General features: G+C 42.3%; 1 long non-coding RNA gene across 1 annotated transcript in view; it reads right to left on the reverse strand.

Moving 5' to 3' along the window:
• Nucleotides 1-19,024, reverse strand: part of LOC128314144 (uncharacterized) — a 29,035-nt gene extending 10,011 nt beyond the window's left edge. The window contains exon 1 of the long non-coding RNA XR_008295603.1: nt 18,725-19,024. This is a non-coding gene — a long non-coding RNA (uncharacterized LOC128314144). The remainder of the gene's footprint in view (nt 1-18,724) is intronic.
• Nucleotides 19,025-20,001: the final 977 nt, after the last annotated feature.

Below are 20,001 nucleotides of genomic sequence, written 5' to 3' on the forward strand. Positions count from 1 at the left end.
AGGCCTCTAGTCTGGTGCCCCAGGTGTAGGCATTGTGAGAGTAGGCCCTGCCCAGCTACCGTGAGGTCCCTAATCATGGAGCCCAGTATGAGGAAACTCATTGCTGTGACATATCTAAGCCATGTCATCCAACCTAGTTTTGATTCATAATAAACTGATGTTATGATCTCCAACTACCTGACTTCTTCTCTCTCAAGTGGCTTTGAACTGTAGCATATAGAAGGTATTATTATAAGATCCCCTCAAATCCCCACAAAAACCAAGGAAGATACATAGCAATAGCCTCTGCTTGGAGATGTGCCTTGTATAAATGAAACTGCTTCCCTGGACAGGTCAAACACTGACTCATCATTGTGTGCCAGAACACAGGGCTCATAAGGCAAATAGAAATCAAGAGGTTTTAAATAACCAATGTGGATTCTGCATGGGAAAAGGGAATCACAAGAAGCCTTGGGAACAGGGCTGAACACTGAAAATTTACAAAACTGGCAAGAGGGCAAATGTCACTTTCTGAAAAAGGAAGTTGTTCAAATAGGCAGATTTCCCCCAGGATCTGGGAAACTTATGTGCCACAATTGGCCTTCAAGTAGAAGCTATCCCCAGTTAAAATTAAGCTCTGCAATGGACCCTCGACACTTTCCTTCCCTCTATAGTTTGACCTGTCTATTCCCCACACCTCAGATAAGAGGAAGTCTTTGCTAGAGTCTGTGGCTGTAAGGGTCCTGGGACCAGGGAATTCTCACATTGTTAGCTTGACCACAAATTAACTTCTGTGGGTTTTTTTTTTCTTTTGTGGGTTGGAACCAGGCTTGTAATATTCTTCTTAGTTCTGGTAACCCTCTTGCCTCTTGGAATTAGGAAATGCAGGACACGTAAGAGACCACGGGTTGATGCACCTGGATTAGTAGTGCTAAGAACCACATTTCCCGAAGAGCACAGGCTGCTGCAGCCAGAGCGGCGAGAATCTGGACTGCACCCAGTCCTCTGCAGCTGAGTCTGAACAGAACCAGGATATCAGCCAGAGGGACCTTTGGGGTTATAATTTCCTTGGGAGACTAACCTAAAAATGAGGGGAGATTTCATTCTGGTTCCTCAATTTTCCTATGGGACTTGACAATGGGAGGGGATGTCAGGAAAGATAGCAAAATAGGAAGTGCCAGAAATCTGTCTCTCCACTCAGACAACAACTGTCCTAGCAGAAACTGTCTGAAGTCACTACTTTGGAACTTTGCAGTCTATTTGAATGTTTGCAGCTTCCAGGAGAAAGCTTGACCAATAAAGTGTGGCTAACTTTGGTCAATATCAGCCTGTAGCCTATGTATTTAGCTTATATATTTCAGCCTACAGCAGCAGCCTATCCCTGAGCCCCAAGCCCAGTAGCAGGCAGCTGTGCTCACATTCCTAGGGTGGCTTGTTGCAGCCAGGGTGGCTGATAAGGAACTGGTCCCCCAAATAAAGGGTTCTGTGTTCTGATTGTTGATGACAGCTTCTCATTGCTGAGGTATCAGCACAGAAGCAGCCATTATTGCAGCCCCACTGGTTGGGGTGGCTTCCTGGGGACTTAAGGAGCTGCATCTGGTTTTTTGTTTGGGTTTTTTCTCCCTTACTTCCCTTTTGGAAGCCAGACATTTAAGATTCAGACATTCAAAAGCAACCATATACAGGGGAGTTTAGAAGGCCACTGCACATCTGCCCATGGACAGATGCAGGCTCAGAGAAGACCTGAAAAGACCTTAAGCTTTTTCTTCAGGCTGACCCACAGCTGAGAGTTATTCTTCAACAGTTAAAAAAAAAAAAAAAAAAGTTAAGGAAGCAAAATCATCTAAAAGAAGTAAGTACTTAAACATAACTCTAAGGAAGTGAAAGACTTCCTGAAAACTATAAAACACTGCTGAAAGAAATTAATAAGACTTAAATAAATGGAAAGAAATCCCATGTTCATGGATTGGGAGACTTAACATTTTATGATGTCAACACTACCCAAAGCAGTCTATAGATTTATCACAATTCTTATAAAAATTCCAAAAGCCTTTTTCATAGCTTTGAATAGCTAAAACAGTCTTGAAAAAGAATGAAGTTCGAAGCTAGCAATGCAAAGCTACAGTAATTGAAACAGTATGGCACTGGCATAAGGACAGACATATGGACAAGTAAAATAGACTAGAGAGACCAGAAATAAACCCTCATACATATGGTCAGTTGATTTTCTTTTTTTTTTCAATATATGAAATTTATTGTCAAATTGGTTTCCATACAACACCCAGTGCTCATCCCAAAAGGTGCCCTCCTCAATACCCATCACCCACCCTCCCCTCCCTCCCACCCCCCATCAACCCTCAGTTTGTTCTCAGTTTTTAAGAGTCTCTTATGCTTTGGCTCTCTCTCACTCTGGGTCAGTTGATTTTCAACAAGGGTGCCATGACCATTCAATAACAAAAAGATAGGGGCTCCTGGGCGGCTCAGTTGGTTGAGCACCTGACTTTGGCTCAGGTCATGATCTCATGTTTGTGGGTTTGAGCCCTGCATTGGGCTCTGAGCTGACAGCACAGAGCCTGGAGCCTGCTTTGGATTCTGTGTCTCCCCCTCTCTCTCAACCCCTCCCCCATTAATGCTCTGTCTCTCTCTGTCTCTCAAAAAATAAAACATTAAGAAATTTTTGAAAAAAAATAATGAAAAGATAGCCTTTTCAACAAAATATGCCAGGAAAACTGTATATCCACATGCAAAAAAACCCCACATACAAAAATTAACTCAAAATAGATCAAAGGCCCAACATTAAAACTCTTAGAAGAAAAAATTGGGTAACGTCTTCATAACACTGGATTTGGCAATTATTTCATGGATATGACACCAAAAGCATGAGCAAGAATAGAAAAAATAGACAAATTGGACTTCATCAAAATTAAGAACTTTTGTGCATGAAAGTAAATTATCAAGAAAGTGAAAATACAAACCCACAGCTAACATCATACTCAACAGTAAAAAACTAAAAGTATTTCCTCTAAGATCAGGACCAAGACAAGGATGTCACTCTCACCACTTTTATCCAACATAGTACTGAAGTCCTAGCCAAAGCAACAATACAAGAAAAATAAATAAAATGCATTCAAATTGGTACAGAAGAAGTAAAACTGTCACTATTTGCAGAAGACATGCTATATATATATATATATACATATATATATATATATATATATATATAAAACCCCATCAAAAACTATTAGCACTAATGAATTCAGTAAAGTTGCCAGATACAAAATGAATATAGAGAAATCTGTTGTGTTTCTATATACTATAACAAACACAAGGAGAATATAAGAAAACAATCCCATTTAAAATTACATCAAAAAAGAATAAAATAACTAGGAATAAATTTAACCAAGGTGAAAGACCTATACTCTGAAAACCATAAACACTGAAGAAAGAAATTGAAGATGATACAAATAAATGGAAATATATGCTATGATCATGGATTGGAAGAATTATTATTGTTAAAATGTCCATACTACTCAATGCAATCTACAGACACTTGTAATCCTTATCAAAATACCAACAACATTTTTCACATAACTAGAACAAATATTAAAATCTATATGGAACTGCAAAAGACCCCAAATAGCTAAAGCAATCTTGAAAAAGAAGAAAACTAGAAGAATCACACCGCCAGATTTCAAACTATCCTACAAAGCTAGAGTAACCAAAGCAGCATGGTACTGGCACAAAAAGAGACACATAGATCAGTGGAACAGAACAGAGACCTCAGAAACAAACCCACACATATATGATCAGTTAACCTATGGCAAAAGAGGCAAGAATATACAATGGGAAAAGGGAATCTCTTCAATAAATGGTGTTGGGAAAACTGGATAGCTACATGGAAAAGAATGAAACTGGACCACTTTCTTACACCATATACAAAAATAAGCCCAAAATGAATTAACAACCTAAATGTAAGACCTAAAACCATAAAACTCCTAAAAAAAGAACATAGGCAGTAAACTCTTGGACATCAGCCTTAGCAATATATTTTTTTGGATTTGTCGCCTCAGGTAGGGGCAACAAAAGAAAAAATAAACAATCAGGACTACATCAAACTAAAAAGCTTTAGCACAGTGAGGGAAACCATCAATAAAATGAAAAGGCCACCTGCTGAATGGGAGAAGGTATTTGCAAATTATATATCCAATAAGAGGTTAATGTCCAAAATATATAAAGAGTTCATACAACTCAACACCAAAAAAAAAAAAAATCCAATTTAAAAATGGGCAGAGGACCTGAATAGACCTTTTCCCAAAGAAAACATATAGATGGTCAGTAGACACATGAAAAGATGCTCAAAATCACTAATCATCAAGGAAAAGCAAATCAAAATCACAACAAGATATCACCTCACACCTGTTAGAATGGTCAGTATTCAAAAGACAAGAAATAACAAGTGTTGGTAAGGTTGTGGAGAAAAAGGAGCCCTCTTGCACTGTTGGTGGGAATGCAAACTGGAGCAGCCACTCTGGAATATAGAGGTTCCTCAAAGAATTAAAAATAGAACTACCATATGATCCAGCAATTCCACTTCTGGGTATTTACATGAAGAAAACAAAAGCATTGGTTCAAGAAGATATATGTACCATTATGTCACTGCGGCCTTATTTGCAATAGCCAAGATATGGAAGCAACCTAAGTGTCCACCAACAGATGAACGGATAAAGAAGATGTGGTGTATATACAATGGAATATATTCAATGGTATATTACTCAGCCATAAAAAAGAAGGAAATCAAGGGGCACCTGGGTGGCTCAGTCCATTAAGCATCTGACTTCGGCTCAGGTCATGATCTCATGGTTCATGGGTTTAAGCCCCATGTCAGGCTGTATGCTGACAGCTCAGAGCCTGGAATCTGCTTCGGATTCTGTGTCTCCCTCTCTCTCTGCTCCTCTGCCACTCACTTTCTGTCCGTCTGTCTCTCTCTCTCTCAAAATAAATAGAAAAAATTATCACAAAAAAGAAGGAAATCTTGCCATTTGCAACAACATGGATGGACCTGGAGGGTATTACATTGATTAAAATAAGTCAGACAGAGAAAGACAAGTATAAAATGATTTCACTTATATGTGGAACCTAAGAAACAAAACAAATGAACAAGCAAAACAAAACAAAAACAGACTCATAAATACAGAAAACAAACTGGTGGTTGCCAGAGGGGGGTGAGGGTGGGGACGAGCAAAACAGATGAAGGGAATTAAGAAACACAAACTTCCCATTATAGAATAAATAAGTCATGAAGATATAAAGTACAGCATAGAGAATATAGCCAATAACATTATAATAACTTTGTAAAGTGACAGATAGTAACTACTCTTACCATGGTGAGCATTTCGTCATGTATAAAGATGTCAAACTGCTATGTTGCACTCCTGAAACTAATTTACTATTGTATGTCAAGTATACTTTAATTTAAAAAAGAATACTTTTAAAGAATTAAAAAAAAAAGAAAATGAAGAGACGACCTGCAAAATGGAGGGAAAACACTTGCAAATCACATATCTGGTAAGGGATTAGTATTCAAAGTATATAAAGAACTTCTAAAGCTTCACAGCAACAACAAAGCACAAAGAACTCAAAACAGGCAAATGAGTAAACATTTCTCCAGAGAAGATATGCAAATGATCGACGAACACATGAAAAGATGCTCAACATCATTAATAATTATGCAAATGTAAACCAAAACCATAATGAGATGTCACTTCATACCTACTAGGATGGCTATACTAAAAAAATTTTTTAAAGAGCCATACACAGAAAATAACAAGTATTGGTGAAGATGCGGAGAAAATGGAACCCTCACTTGTTGATAGAAACGCAAAGTGGGATTTTAGAGGTAGAAGGAAGATGGTGGCATAGGAGGACGCTAGGCTCACCGCGTCCTGCGGGTCACTTAGATTCCACCCACACCTGCCTAAATAACCCAGAAAACCGCCAGAAGACTAGCAGAACGGAGTCTCTGGAGCCAAGCGCAGATGAGAGGCCCACGGAAGAGGGTAGGAAGGGCGGCGAGGCGGTGCGCGCTCCACGGACTGGCAGAGGGAGCCGGGGCAGAGGGGCGGCCCGCTGGCCAGGCAGAGCCCCCGAGTCTGGCTGGCAAAAGCGGAGGGGCCGGGCAGAGTGTGTTCCGACAGCAAGCGGGACTTGACATCTGGAAGGTTATAAGCTAACAGCTCTGGTCGGAGAACGGGAGGGCTGGAGGACAACGGGAGGGAGAGTGGTTGAGCCCCGGGACGACAGAGCGCAGCTTGGCAGGGAACAAAGGCACTCGCCAGCGCCATCTCCCTCGCCCATTACCCAGACAAAATCCCAAAGGGAACCAGTTCCTGCCAGGGAACTTGCCTGCACCACGGCAAACACCCAATGCTGTGCTTCTGCGGAGCCACACCTCTGGCAGTGGCGGGTCTGACTCCCTCCAGGTGCCACAGGGCCCCTCCCGGAGTGGATCTCCGAAGGAAAAGCGAGCTGAGCCTACCCCTCCCGCCCCCGTGCACCTTGCCAATCCACCCCAGCTAATACGCCAGATCCCCAGCACCACAAGCCTGGCAGTGTGCAAGTAGCCCAGACGGGCCACGCCACCCCACAGTGAATCCCGCCCCTAGGAGAGGGGAAGAGAAGGCACACACCAGTCTGACTGTGGCCCCAGCGGTGGGCTGGGGGCAGACATCAGGTCTGACTGCGGCCCCGTCCACCAACTCCAGTTATACACCACAGCACAGGGGAAGTGCCCTGCAGGTCCGCACCACTCCAGGGACTATCCAAAATGACCAAACGGAAGAATTCCCCTCAAAAGAATTTCCAGGAAATAACAACAGCTAATGAACTGATCAAAAAGGATTTAAATGATATAACAGAAGTGAATTTAGAATAATAGTCATAAAATTAATCGCTTGGCTTGAAAACAGTATAGAGGACAGCAGAGAATCTCTTGCTACAGAGATCAAGGGACTAAGGAACAGCCAGGGGGAGCTAACACATGCTATAAACGAGCTGCAAAATAAAATGGAGACAACCACGGCTCGGATTGAAGAGGCAGAGGAGAGAATAGATGAACTAGAAGATAAAATTATGGAAAGAGAGGAAGCTGAGAAAAAGAGAGATAAAAAAATCCAGGAGTATGAGGGGAAAATTAGAGAACTAAATGATGCACTAAAGAGAAATAATCTACGCATAATTGGTATTCCAGAGGAGGAAGAGAGAGGGAAAGGTGCTGAAGGTGTACTTGAAGAAATCATAGCTGAGAACTTCCCTCATCTGGGGAAGGAAAAAGGCATTGAAATCCAAGAGGCACAGAGAACTCCCTTCAGACGTAACTTGAATTGATCTGCACGACATATCATAGTGAAACTGGCAAAATACAAGGATAAAGAGAAAATTCTGAAAGCAGCTAGGGATAAACGTGCTCTAACATATAAAGGGAGACCAATAAGACTCGTGACGGATCTCTCTACTGAAACTTGGCAGGCCAGAAAGGAATGGCAGGAAATCTTCAGTGTGATGAACAGAAAAAATATGCAGCCGAGAATCCTTTATCCAGCAAATCTGTCATTTAGAATAGAAGGTGAGATAAAGGTCTTCCCAAACAAACAAAACCTGAAGGAATTCGTCACCACTAAACCAGCCCTACAAGAGATCCTAAGGGGGATCCTGTGAGACAAAGTACCAGAGACATCGCTACAAGCATGAAACCTACGGACATCACAATGACTCTAAACTCATATCTTTCTATAACACTGAACGTAAATGGACTCAATGCGCCAACCAAAAGACAGAGGGTATCAGAATGGATAAAAAAACAAGACCCATCTATTTGCTGTCTATAAGAGACTCATTTTAGACCTGAGGACACCTTCAGATTGAAAGTGAGGGGATGGAGAACTATTTATCATGCTACTGGAAGTCAAAAGAGAGCTGGAGTAGCCATACTTATATCAGACAAACTAGACTTTAAATTAAAGGCTGTAACAAGAGATGAAGAAGGGCATTATAAAATAATTACAGGGTCTATCCATCAGGAAGAGCTAACAATTATAAATGTCTATGTACCGAATACAGGAGCCCCCAAATACATAAAACAATTACTCACAAACATAAGCAACCTTATTGATAAGAATGTGGTAATTGTAGGGGACTTTAACACCCCACTTACAACAATGGATAGATCATCTAGACACACGGTCAATAAAGAAACAAGGGCCCTGAATGATACATTGGATCCGATGGACTTGACAGATATATTTAGAACTCTTTATCCCAAAGCAACAGAATATACTTTCTTCTCGAGTGCACACAGAACATTCTCCAAGATAAATCACATACTGGGTCACAAAACAGTCCTTCATAAGTATACAAGAATTGAGATCATACCATGCATACTTTCAGACCACAATGCTATGAAGCTTGAAATCAACCACAGGAAAAAGTCTGGAAAACCTCCAAAAGCATGGAGGTTAAAGAACACCCTACTAAAGAATGAATGGGTCAACCAGGCAATTAGAGAAGAAATTTAAAAATATATGGAAACAAACGAAAATGAAAATACAACAATCCAAACGTTTTGGGATGCAGCAAAGGCAGCCCTGAGAGGAAATACATTGCAATCCAGGCCTATCTCAAGAAACAAGAAAAATCCCAAATACAAAACCTAACAGAACACCTAAAGGAAATAAAAGCAGAACAGCAAAGACACCCTAAACCCAGCAGAAGAAGAGAAATAATAAAGATTAGAGCAGAAATAAACAATATAGAATCTAAAAAAACTGTAGAGCAGATCAATGAAACCAAGAGTTGTTTTTTTTTAATTTTATTTTTTTTAATGTTTATTTATTTTTGAGACAGAGAGACAGAGCATGAATGGGGGAGGGTCAGAGAGAGAGGGAGACACAGAATCTGAAGCAGGCTCCAGGCTCTGAGCTGTCAGCACAGAGCCTGATGCGGGGCTCAAACTCACGGACCATGAGATCATGACCTGAGCTGAAGTCGGACGCTTGACTGAGCCACCCAGGCGCCCCAAGAGTTGGTTTTTTGAAAAAAATAAACAAAATTGATAAACCTCTAGCTAAGCTTCTCAAAAAGAAAAGGGAGATGACCCAAATAGATAAAATTATGAATGAAAATGGAATTATTACAACCAATCCTTCAGAAATACAAGCAATTATCAGGGAATACTATGAAAAACTATATGCCAACAAACTGGACAACCTGGAAGAAATGGACAAATTCCTAAACACCCACACACTTCCAAAACTCGATCAGGAGGAAATAGAAAGCTTGAACAGACCCATAGCCAGAGAAGAAATTGAATCAGTTATCAAAAATCTCCCAACAAATAAGAGTCCAGGACCAGATGGCTTCCCAGGAGAATTCTACCAGACATTTAAAGCAGAGATAATACCTATCCTTCTCAAGCTGTTCCAAAAAATAGAAAGGGAAAGAAAACTTCCAGACCCATTCTATGAAGCCACTATTACTTTGATTCCTAAACCAGACAGAGACCCAGTAAAACAAGAGAACTACAGGCCAATATCCCTGACGAATATGGATGCAAAAATTCTCAATAAGATACTAGCAAATCGAATTCAACAGCATATAAAAAGAATTATTCACCATGATCAAGTGGGATTCATTCCTGGGATGCAGGGCTGGTTCAACATTTGCAAATCAATCAACGTGATACATCACATTAATAAAAGAAAAGATAAGAACCGTATGATCCTGTCAATTGATGCAGAAAAAGCATTTGACAAAATTCAGCATCCTTTCTTAATAAAAACCCTCAAGGGGCGCCTGGTGGCGCAGTCGGTTAAGCGTCCGACTTCGGCCAGGTCACAATCTTGCGGTCTGTGAGTTCGAGCCCCGCGTCAGGCTCTGGGCTGATGGCTCGGAGCCTGGAGCCTGTTTCCGATTCTGTGTCTCCCTCTCTCTCTGCCCCTCCCCCGTTCATGCTCTGTCTCTCTCTGTCCCAAAAATAAATAAACGTTGAAAAAAAAATTAAAAAAAAAAAAAACCCTCAAGAAAGTCAGGATAGAAGGAACATACTTAAACATCATAAAAGCCATTTATGAAAAGCCCACAGCTAACATCATCCTCAATGGGGAAAAACTGAGAGCTTTTTCCCTGAGATCAGGAACACAACAGGGATGTCCACTCTCACCACTGTTGTTTAACGGAGCGTTGGAAGTTCTAGCATCAGCAATCAGACAACAAAAGGAAATCAAAGGCATCCAAATTGGCAAAGATGAAGTTAAGCTTTCACTTTTTGCAGGTGACATGATATTATACATGGAAAATCCGATAGACTCCACCAAAAGTGTGCTAAAACTGATACATGAATTCAGCAAAGTTGCAGGATACAAAATCAATATACAGAAATCAGTTGCATTCTTATACACTAATAATGAAGCAACAGAAAGACAAATAAAGAAACTGATCCCATTCACAATTGCACCAAGAAGCATAAAATACCTAGGAATAAATCTAACCAAAGATGTAAAAGATCTGTATGCTGAAAACTATAGAAAGCTTATGAAGGAAATTGAAGAAGATATAAAGAAATGGAGAAACATTCCGTGCTCATGGGTTGGAAGAATAAATATTGTCAAAATGTCAATAGTACCCAAAGCTATCTACACATTCAATGCAATCCCAATCAAAATTGCACCAGCATTCTTCTCGAAGCTAGAACAAGCAATCCTAAAATTCATATGGAACCACAAAAGGCCCCGAATAGCCAAAGTAATTTTGAAGAAGACCAAAGCAGGAGGCATCACAATCCCAGACTTTAGCCTCTACTACAAAGCTGTCATCATCAAGACAGCATGGTATTGGCACAAAAACAGACACATAGACCAATGGAATAGAATAGAAACCCCAGAACTAGACCCACAAAAGTATGGCCAACTAATCTTTGACAAAGCAGGAAAGAATATCCAATGGAAAAAAGACAGTCTCTTTAACAAATGGTGCTGGGAGAACTGGACAGCAACATGCAGAAGGTTGAAACTAGACCACTTTCTCACACCATTCACAAAAATAAACTCAAAATGGATAAAGGACCTGAATGTGAGACAGGAAACCATCAAAACCCTAGAGGAGAAAACAGGAAAAGACCTCTCTGACCTCAGCCACAGCAATTTCTTACTTGACACATCCCCAAAGGCAAGGGAAATAAAAGCAAAAATGAACTATTGGGACCTCATGATGATAAAAAGCTTCTGCACAGCAAAGGAAACAATCAACAAAACTAAAAGGCAACCAATGGAATGGGAAAAGATATTTGCAAATGACATATCGGACAAAGGGCTCATATCCAAAATCTATAAAGAGCTCACCAAACTCCACACCCGAAAAACAAATAATCCAGTGAAGAAATGGGCAGAAAACATGAATCGACACTTCTCTAAAGAAGACCTCCGATGGCCAACAGGCACATGAAAAGATGCTCAACGTCGCTCCGCATCAGGGAAATACAAATCAAAACCACACTCAGGTATCACCTCATGCCAGTCAGAGTGGCCAAAATAAACAAATCAGGAGACTATAGATGCTGGAGAGGATGTGGAGAAACGGGAACCCTCTTGCACTCTTGGTGGGAATGCAAACTGGTGCAGCCGCTCTGGAAAACAGTGTGGAGGTTCCTCAAAAAATTAAAAATAGACCTACCCTATGACCCAGCAGTAGCACTGCTAGGAATTTACCCAAGGGATACAGGAGTGCTGATGCATAGGGGCACTTGTACCCCAATGTTTAGAGCAGCACTCTCAACAATAGCCAAATGATGGAAAGAGCCTAAATGTCCATCAACTGATGAATGGATAAAGAAATTGTGGTTTATATACACAATGGAATACTCCGTGGCACTGAGAAAGAATGAAATCTGGCCTTTTTGCAGCAACGTGGATGGAAGTGGAGAGTGTTATGCTAAGTGAAATAAGCCATACAGAGAAAGACAGAAACCATGTTTTTACTCTTATGTGGATCCTGAGAAACTTAACAGGAACCCATGGGGGAGGGGAAGGAAAAAAAGAGAGAGAGAGAGAGGTTAGAGTGGGAGAGAGCCAAAGCATAAGAGACTCTTAAAAACTGAGAAGAAACTGAGGGCTGATGGGGGGGTGGGAGGGAAGGGAGGGTGGCTGATGGGTATTGAAGAGGGCACCTGTTGGGATGAGCACTGGGTGTTGTATGGAAACCAATTTGACAATAAATTTCATATATTTAAAAAAAAAAAAAAAGAAACGCAAAGTGGTACGGCCGTTGTGGAAAACATCTTAGTGGCTCAAAAAATTATACTAGAATAGTACGTGACCAAGAAGTTCCACTCCTGAAGCGAGGCCCCACAGAAGACTCAAGTGGTGGGGCGGGATATCGGAAGTTACAGATAGTAGTTCTTTCTTTTGACCTAGTTGGTCCACCGGCTGTTGCCCTTGGCCACCTCCCCTGCCCCTAACCTCCCACCCCACAAGACCTCACAAATCAGGGACCTGATGTCAAGGGGTCGTTCAGGAACCCGCTCCAGACTTCGGGGGCAAGTGTTCTTATCAGGAGGTACAGAGAAGAATGAAAGGAAAGAGAGTCTACACTGGGGGGGGGGGGGTATTCTAATTTTGGGCAGGGGAATCTTAATTTTCAATTTGCATGCCACCTCTAGGCGGTATTCTTATGGTTCCCTTTTCCTCTCTCCAGAGTCTCTAGAAAGTCTACACTTCCCTCTGGTGGCCGAACCTTGCCATTGCACAGTCCCCTTAACTGTCTTGTACTTTTTACTCTGAATTCACGATGTAGGCGATCAGGGAAAAATAGAACTCTCTTCTCAAGCCTCTGACCGAATAGCTCAAAATCAAGGTTAGAAGGTCCACGCTGTCTTTGTGGATAAGAGTGAAATATATAAGGAAATGGTGCATGAGATGGTTTTCCTGACCTCAACAGAAGTCTTAGTTCAAATTGTGAGGGAGGCCCTGTGTCTTTGACTCTTTCCCACCCTTTTGTAAGCTGTCCATTTTTCTAGGTTTTTGGAATCTTCAGTGGGCTTAGAGATCCCTGGCCTCTGGATTTCCCACCTAGGTTGGAATGCTCTGAAGTGAGCTGCCCTCGGAGGACTCACACAGTAAGCAAGGAGGTATCTGAAGTTTCAGGGCAGTGAGATGGTTTCCGGAAACCTATCTGGACAGCCTCCACCAAAGCACAGAGCCTGTTAGCTGCTCCCCCGGCAAGCTCCCCCCGGCTTGCCCTACAGATTCTCTGAGTGCTTCCTGCAGGGAGAATCTCGATGGTTGCTTGAACAGAGAAGAAAGGGAGGAGTAGTAAGGTGAGCATAACCACACCAGACAGCTGTCTTCTGAGGGGAGACTCGAAGCGGGTTGTATGAAGTGGACACCACCACGGGTGGGGGGGCTGCATCCTTGCAACGTCTCACGTATTTTCTAGCAAGACCTAATGCACAGCATCTGACCACTGCCCTAGAGATGATGTGTGGTGGAGAAGTGGCTCCACATCAGAGGCGATGTAATGAGGGCCCTCCTTACCAGTGGGAGCTCTCTCTGTGAAACATGCAGCGAGTGGAGGAAGCAAACACTTTGTATATTCATGAGGGGTCCCATGCAGAGGACAGGGCGGGTCTTCTCAGACTGACAGCCATGACTAAGACAGCATCGAAGCCCTGGACCCAGGAAATAATATTCATGTAGACCATCTGCCAGGGACAAGCAAGTATCTAGAGCAGGTGCAACAGCATCCGGAGCTACCTGTTTTCCCTGCCTTACGAAGAAGAAAGCAACCTCCCTAAACTGCAAACAAATTTCAGGCCACAAATCCTGAAAGTTAAACTCCCAAGTGACTAAGAAATCTTTAACCCACTTCTCCCCAGCACAAATATTAAGAATGCTTTATAAATCCTAAACGTTTTACTGGACAAATGCCATCACTTCTTCCAAATGTTTGTTATCGGTATTCTTTCCTTATGGCCTTTTGGAAGAGGGTTAACTTGAACCACAGTGTTCCATTGTCCTGTCCCCTGCTAAGTGCCACTAGGTCTCACCTTCCTTACCTGCATGGCTTGAGGCTTTTCCTGAACAGCTAACCTCAGAGGAGTCCATGGAGGGGTGAATCGGTTGTACTTATGTTAGAATTGTCAACATATCAGAAACAACTTCATGCAAATATAAAACGAACATGTACCAATGGTTTTATTAAATTCACTAATTAATGAATAGATATGAAAACTAGTTCCGAGGAGATTTCAAAGAACTGAGGTTTATGTCAGTCAAGTCGAAGGAATGCTGGAAAGAATTTACTAATATCTGTGACACTGGTTACTATCCTGCTGGGCGAGAAAGTATCTGAGGCCATCTTTTCTACTAGAGGGCAATCAACTGCACTGTCCCAGACGAAAGCCATTTGCATTACAATGGCCAAGACTCATTTACAAAACTTTCCGGCAAGAATCATTTATGCTATTATTGGCTCTCTGCCAGTTAACCTCTACTTCTCACAGTTATACAATACCTGGGGGGATAAAAGTTGAATCAAAGGTGCATAACTAGCACTCCACTGAAAGAATAACGAGTGATGTCTTCATTTTTCTTGCCATTGTAGGAAATAGAATGTGTACATTAACCGGGGCCTCTGGCTGTGAGCATTTCCCTCCTCCTTTGTTCATACAAGTGCCAAAGAATTTGTTTATATAAATTCTGAGCTAAGCCTATAGGTGGCTTTTTCCCCTGTACCATTGTCTTTGTCTCAGGGATGTTTATGCCAGCTGTGGGACCATGTGAAGTCCCACTGGGCAAGGCTGGCATCCCAGAGGGTTCAGTGTGCATCCCAGATGCAGAAGAGTGTCTGCACCTGGCCTTTGTAGAGACACATTAGGGTCGGCCTGGAGCAAACCTGTTCTATAAAGGACTAGATAGTAAATATTTCAGACTTCACAGGACCGGAAGCTCTCTGCAGAAACTACTCAGTCACTGTAGGACAAAAGCAGTTACAGACAACACAAAATGAATCATGTGGCTGTGTTTCGATAAAACTTTCAAAATAGGCAGTGGGCCGGATTTGGTACATGGGCCATAGTTTGTCAATCCTTCGTGTGTTAGACTCCTCAGACTGCCGTAACGAAATACCATCAACTAGGTGGCTTAGACAACAGATATTTATTTTCTCACAGTCTCGGAAGCTGGAAGTCCATGATCAAGGTGCCAGCAAATTTGGTTTCTGGTGAGAGCTCTTTTCCTGGCATTACAGATGGCCACCTTCTCACTGTGTCCTTACATGGCCTTTTGTGTGTACAGGTGTGGAGATAAAGAGAGAGGGAAATCTCTAGTATCTCTTCCTATTCTTAAAAGGCCACCAGCCCTATCAAATTTAGGCCCCCCTTTATGACTTCATTTAACCTTTATTGCCTCCTTTGCACCCTGTCTCCAAACACAGTCATATTGGGGGCTAGGGCTTCAATGTCCTACCAATGTCCTTCAATTCAGTCCATAACCCTGGTATAGAGTATACAAGAACCTTCATTCATTCATTCATTCATTCAACAAATATTTGCTGTGTTCACAACTGAGCCATCTCCAGACAGATCCAATCCCTGCCCTCGTCAAACTCTGGTGTGGCAGAGGAGGCACAGTTTAAACAAGGAATTGTAATAAAGTGCAGGAGTTATCAGTCCAAAACAAACAAAGTCCAATGAGAAGATGACATTTAAGGTGAAACGTAAATGTTTATGAAGATGCTGAGTTTGAGGTGTTGGTGATATATCCAAGTAGAGATGTCATTTGGGAGGGTAGATATACTGGGTTGAGAACTCAGAAAGCAGGTCTGGGCTACAGACATTTGGCAGTTATTGAAGCCATGGCAGTGGTTGAGAGCTCCTAGGAGAGCAGGGGTGGGGCCAAAAATTTGTATTTCTACCAAGTTCCCAAAGAAGAAGATGCATCTGGAATATGGTTTGATTTTAGAAAAAGATCTTTCAATTATAAACTGAATGTAACCAGGAAAGATAGCTCTTTGTACCTTCCAGAGGAACTAGAACATCTAAGAAAATCCAAGATCTGACACTTTGGTAATGGAGTCAAGAAATAAACCTAGACCAAAAAAATCACCACCACCACCATCATTATCATCATCATCATGGTGGATCCAACGTCCATTTCTCTAACATTAGTCATCTTGGGCCACCTAATGGAGGACAACAAATACCTTCCATATTGCTGGGTATTTCTTGACTTTCATGTAAGTAACTTAATTTTTTGTTAAGGTTTATTTCTGAGAGACAGAGAGAGATAGAGCATGAGTGGGGGAGGAGCAGAGAGAGAGGGAGACATAGAGTCTAAAGCAGGCTCCAGGCTCTGAGCTGTCAGCACAGAGCCCAACACAGGGCTCGAACTCACGGACCGCAAGATCATGACCTGAGCCAAATTTGGACGCTCAGCCAACTGAGCCACCCAGGCGCCCTTCTTGTAAGTAATTTTTAAAGAAGCAACCTCAATAGGCACTGATCAACGAAATACACGTTGTTATAGCACAAAAGATCTAAAGGTAGATGTCCTCCATCCATTGAGCAGGGCTTAGTCCTTGAGTTAATTTCTTTTTTTTTTATTGTTTATTTTTGAGAGAGAGAGAGAGAGCACAGGGGGAGGAGGAGAGAGAGGGAGACAGAGGATCCAAAGCAGGCCCTGAGCTGACAGCAGAGAGCCCAATGTGGGGTTCGAACTCACGAACTGTGAGATCATGACCTGAGCTGAAGTTGGATGCTTAACCAACTAAGCCACCCAAGGGCCGCAGCCCTTGAGTTAATTTCATCACTACGAAGGTGACTGTGGCTTTTGTCATTGTTGCTTCAGCCCAGAAAACTATTTGGTTCCAACTGACCTTAGAAGAGACAGATCTCAAAATTTAGTGGAAAGGTTACCAGCAAGGACTTTGGAGTCAGCCAGCCCTGGATTTGATTTCTAGAATTGTCATTTACTTTCAGTGACCTAGGGCACATTCTTTTCTATGTTTGTTTCCTTATATTAAAATACGAATAAGTCTGGGGTTTTTCTGAGAATTAAATTAAAACAAAAAAACATGGAAAGAGCAGAATTCTTGGCCTGTGGTAAGTATTCAATAAATAGTAACTATTTTTTGTCACTATTTTTATTTTAATTGTTGTTTGGAGTAGAAATGAAAAGTTGAAGAATGTTTAATCAGCTCACAAAGTTGTCAGAGGGTTTTAATAACTTGCTATAACGTGATAAAACAGAAATTCTGCTAACCTTAGAAAAGAGGCTTAAGAGTCATGTAGGAAGTTGAATGACCTTAATATTGTTGTATAATGAAAACTCATCACAGGAAAGGAACACACTTATAAATCCCTTCACACCGCAGCCCCGGTGAACAATGAACAAAATGGGAAAATGCAAAGGCAGCTAGCAAAGAATGCTAAAGAGAGGTAGAGAACCATGCAACAAGGAAAGAAAAGAATCATTCCCAAATTTACAAATAATGGGCAACAGGTCATTTTGCAGAGAGCCTTGGAGCAAAACACTCTTCATCACAGTTGAAAAACAGTGTGATTTCATTTTGAGCCTCAAACTGAGTCTCAAGTGCTCCTGCCAACGAGTGACAGAGTCTCCAGTATCAGGAAACAGCTACACAGGGCAGAACAGGGCAGGACAGTATCTGCATAGGACCCACGAAGAGAATTCGCTAAACCGGGACACAACCAAAGGGAAATCCTGGTGGGACCAGAGAAATGACCATTTCACAGCCCTGCTCAGGTGAGTTTTCACTCGAGACGAGGAATCAAAAATTCATCTTTGGGGGTGCTTGGTGTGGGGGCGCCTGGGTGGCTCGGTTGGTTAAGCATCCAACTCTTCATTTTGGCCAAGGTCATGATCTCGTGGTCGTGAGATCAAGCCCCAATTTGGGCTCCATGCTGAGAGGGGAGACTGCTTGGGATTCTCTCTCTCCCTCTCTCTCTGCCCCTCCCCAGAGACACCATCAGACAGTGCAGTCAAGGCTGTAGAACCAGTTCAGTGTGATTCCCCAGGGACAGCTTTTATGAGTGTCTCTCCCCATTTAGACTGTTTCTTCTTGTAAGAAAAGACTTTCACAGTGAAGAAGAAAATGCCCTCATTGAAGTCATCTTTGCCTTCTGAGTTGGGTAAGGTTGTTGAGGACGGGGGAGGAGGAGCGAGAGCAGTCCTGCTGACAAATTTAACCCCACCCATTATAAAAAAAGAACTGCAGAGTTTCTCTTGCTGCAACACAATGCTCGAAGATGCTGGAAGGTGCCAAATAGAGAGATGTCCTTTGTGGTGAAGGGACACATCAGTGAATTTGGGGCTACAGAAAGATGGTCTCCAAGCTTAAGTTTGGTGGAACCAAAAAGAGATGGCTTGGAGGCAAACACTTAGTTTCTACAGAAGCAGCTGATAGAGAGGAAAATGAAGGAATATGGCATTGACCCTGCAAGCTGGAGCCCTGGGCAGAGAGACAAATAGGAAGATGCTCCCAGGGTTGGGACCTGACAGACCTCGCCCTCCACTGCCTTAAACCCTCAGTAAAAGTTTGGTATGAGCAGCATCATGGAAGGTTTTCAGCAAGGCAGTTAGGGAGACATACAGATGCCTAGGGAAGAAAAAGAGCAGAGACAAAGAACTAAAAGACAACAGGAAAAGTATAAACCTTCTGGGAATATCGAGAGGCTTACCTTTAATGGAATAATGGCTCAAGCTAATGATAATTCATTTATTCTTTCACTCAAGCATTATTTACTGAGCACGGCTCTTGTGCCAAGTATCACGCAGCCAGCTTGAACCGGTTCATGAGAGCCCATCCTGGTCCTGTCTTTCCAGCTCTTCATTCACTGACATCATGTCGGTAGCTTGAAAGTGGCCATGTGAGGAAAGTTTACACACAGGAATCAGCAAATGCTATACAAATCAGGGTTTTGTTGTTTTGGGGTGTTTGGAATTTTTTTCTGGAGAGTTGGTCTGCCTGTATACCATTGGCCAGCCACTATGTTTTGGAATACAGCAGCAAACTAAACAGTCAAGGTCATAACCCTTGCAGAGCACATGTTCTAGGAGGAGGAGATCAAAGAATTAATTGATTGGTTGATCGACTAGTCGATCGATTAACAAGCTATTTTCAGCAGGTGAGCAAGGCTCTGAGGAAAATAAGACAGGGTGATTTGATAGGCTGTGGGGGTTGGGAAGGCTTCCTTAAGGAGGCAATACTTGAGTCTCTTATGGTTTGCCTCCCGCCCTCTCGAGACTCTTAAAAACTGAGAATAAACTGAGGCTTGATGGAGGGGGGTGGGAGGGAGGGGAAAGTGGGTGATGGGCATTGAGGAGCGCACCTGTTGGGATGAGCACTGTGTGTTGTATAGAAACCAATTTGACAATAAATTTCATTTTTTAAAAAAAGGAGGCAATACATGAGCCGTGACATAAATTTGCATGTGCAAAATCATCCCAACAGAGCGGAGTCATCTGTAGAGGGAGGTACTCTGATCTGTACTTTTTGTTTCTTTTTGACATGTTGTTATAGTGTTTACAACGGGGCTGTCATTTGTAATATTCTATTACGTTGCCTATAAAGTTACCACCAATAACTCGATAATTATGTCCTTGGCTAAGTCACACCTCCTACTTGCGCGGTGAAACCCATTCCTTCTTAAATACTCAATCCAGCAATTCCACCCTCCACCTATAGCATCATCAGGTCTTTTACCTGAGGGGTCTCTTCCAGCAGCATCAAAACATAACTGTTTCTCCCCTTCTAAAAATGCCTTTTTTCTGTCCCATCACCCCTCCAACTGCTGCTCCATTTCTCGTCATGCCTTTACAGCAAAATGCTCCAAAGAAAGGTTTCTATTCACTCTCTCTAAGTCCTGTCCTCCCTTCTCTCTTGAGCCAGTGCAGGAAGGCTCCCACCTCACCACTCACCAGCACTGCACTTTTCAAGGTCAGGAGCAAACTGTGT

The sequence above is a fragment of the Acinonyx jubatus genome, chromosome C1 (genome assembly GCF_027475565.1).
Source record: "Acinonyx jubatus isolate Ajub_Pintada_27869175 chromosome C1, VMU_Ajub_asm_v1.0, whole genome shotgun sequence".
Classification (NCBI taxonomy): Eukaryota; Metazoa; Chordata; class Mammalia; order Carnivora; family Felidae; genus Acinonyx; species Acinonyx jubatus.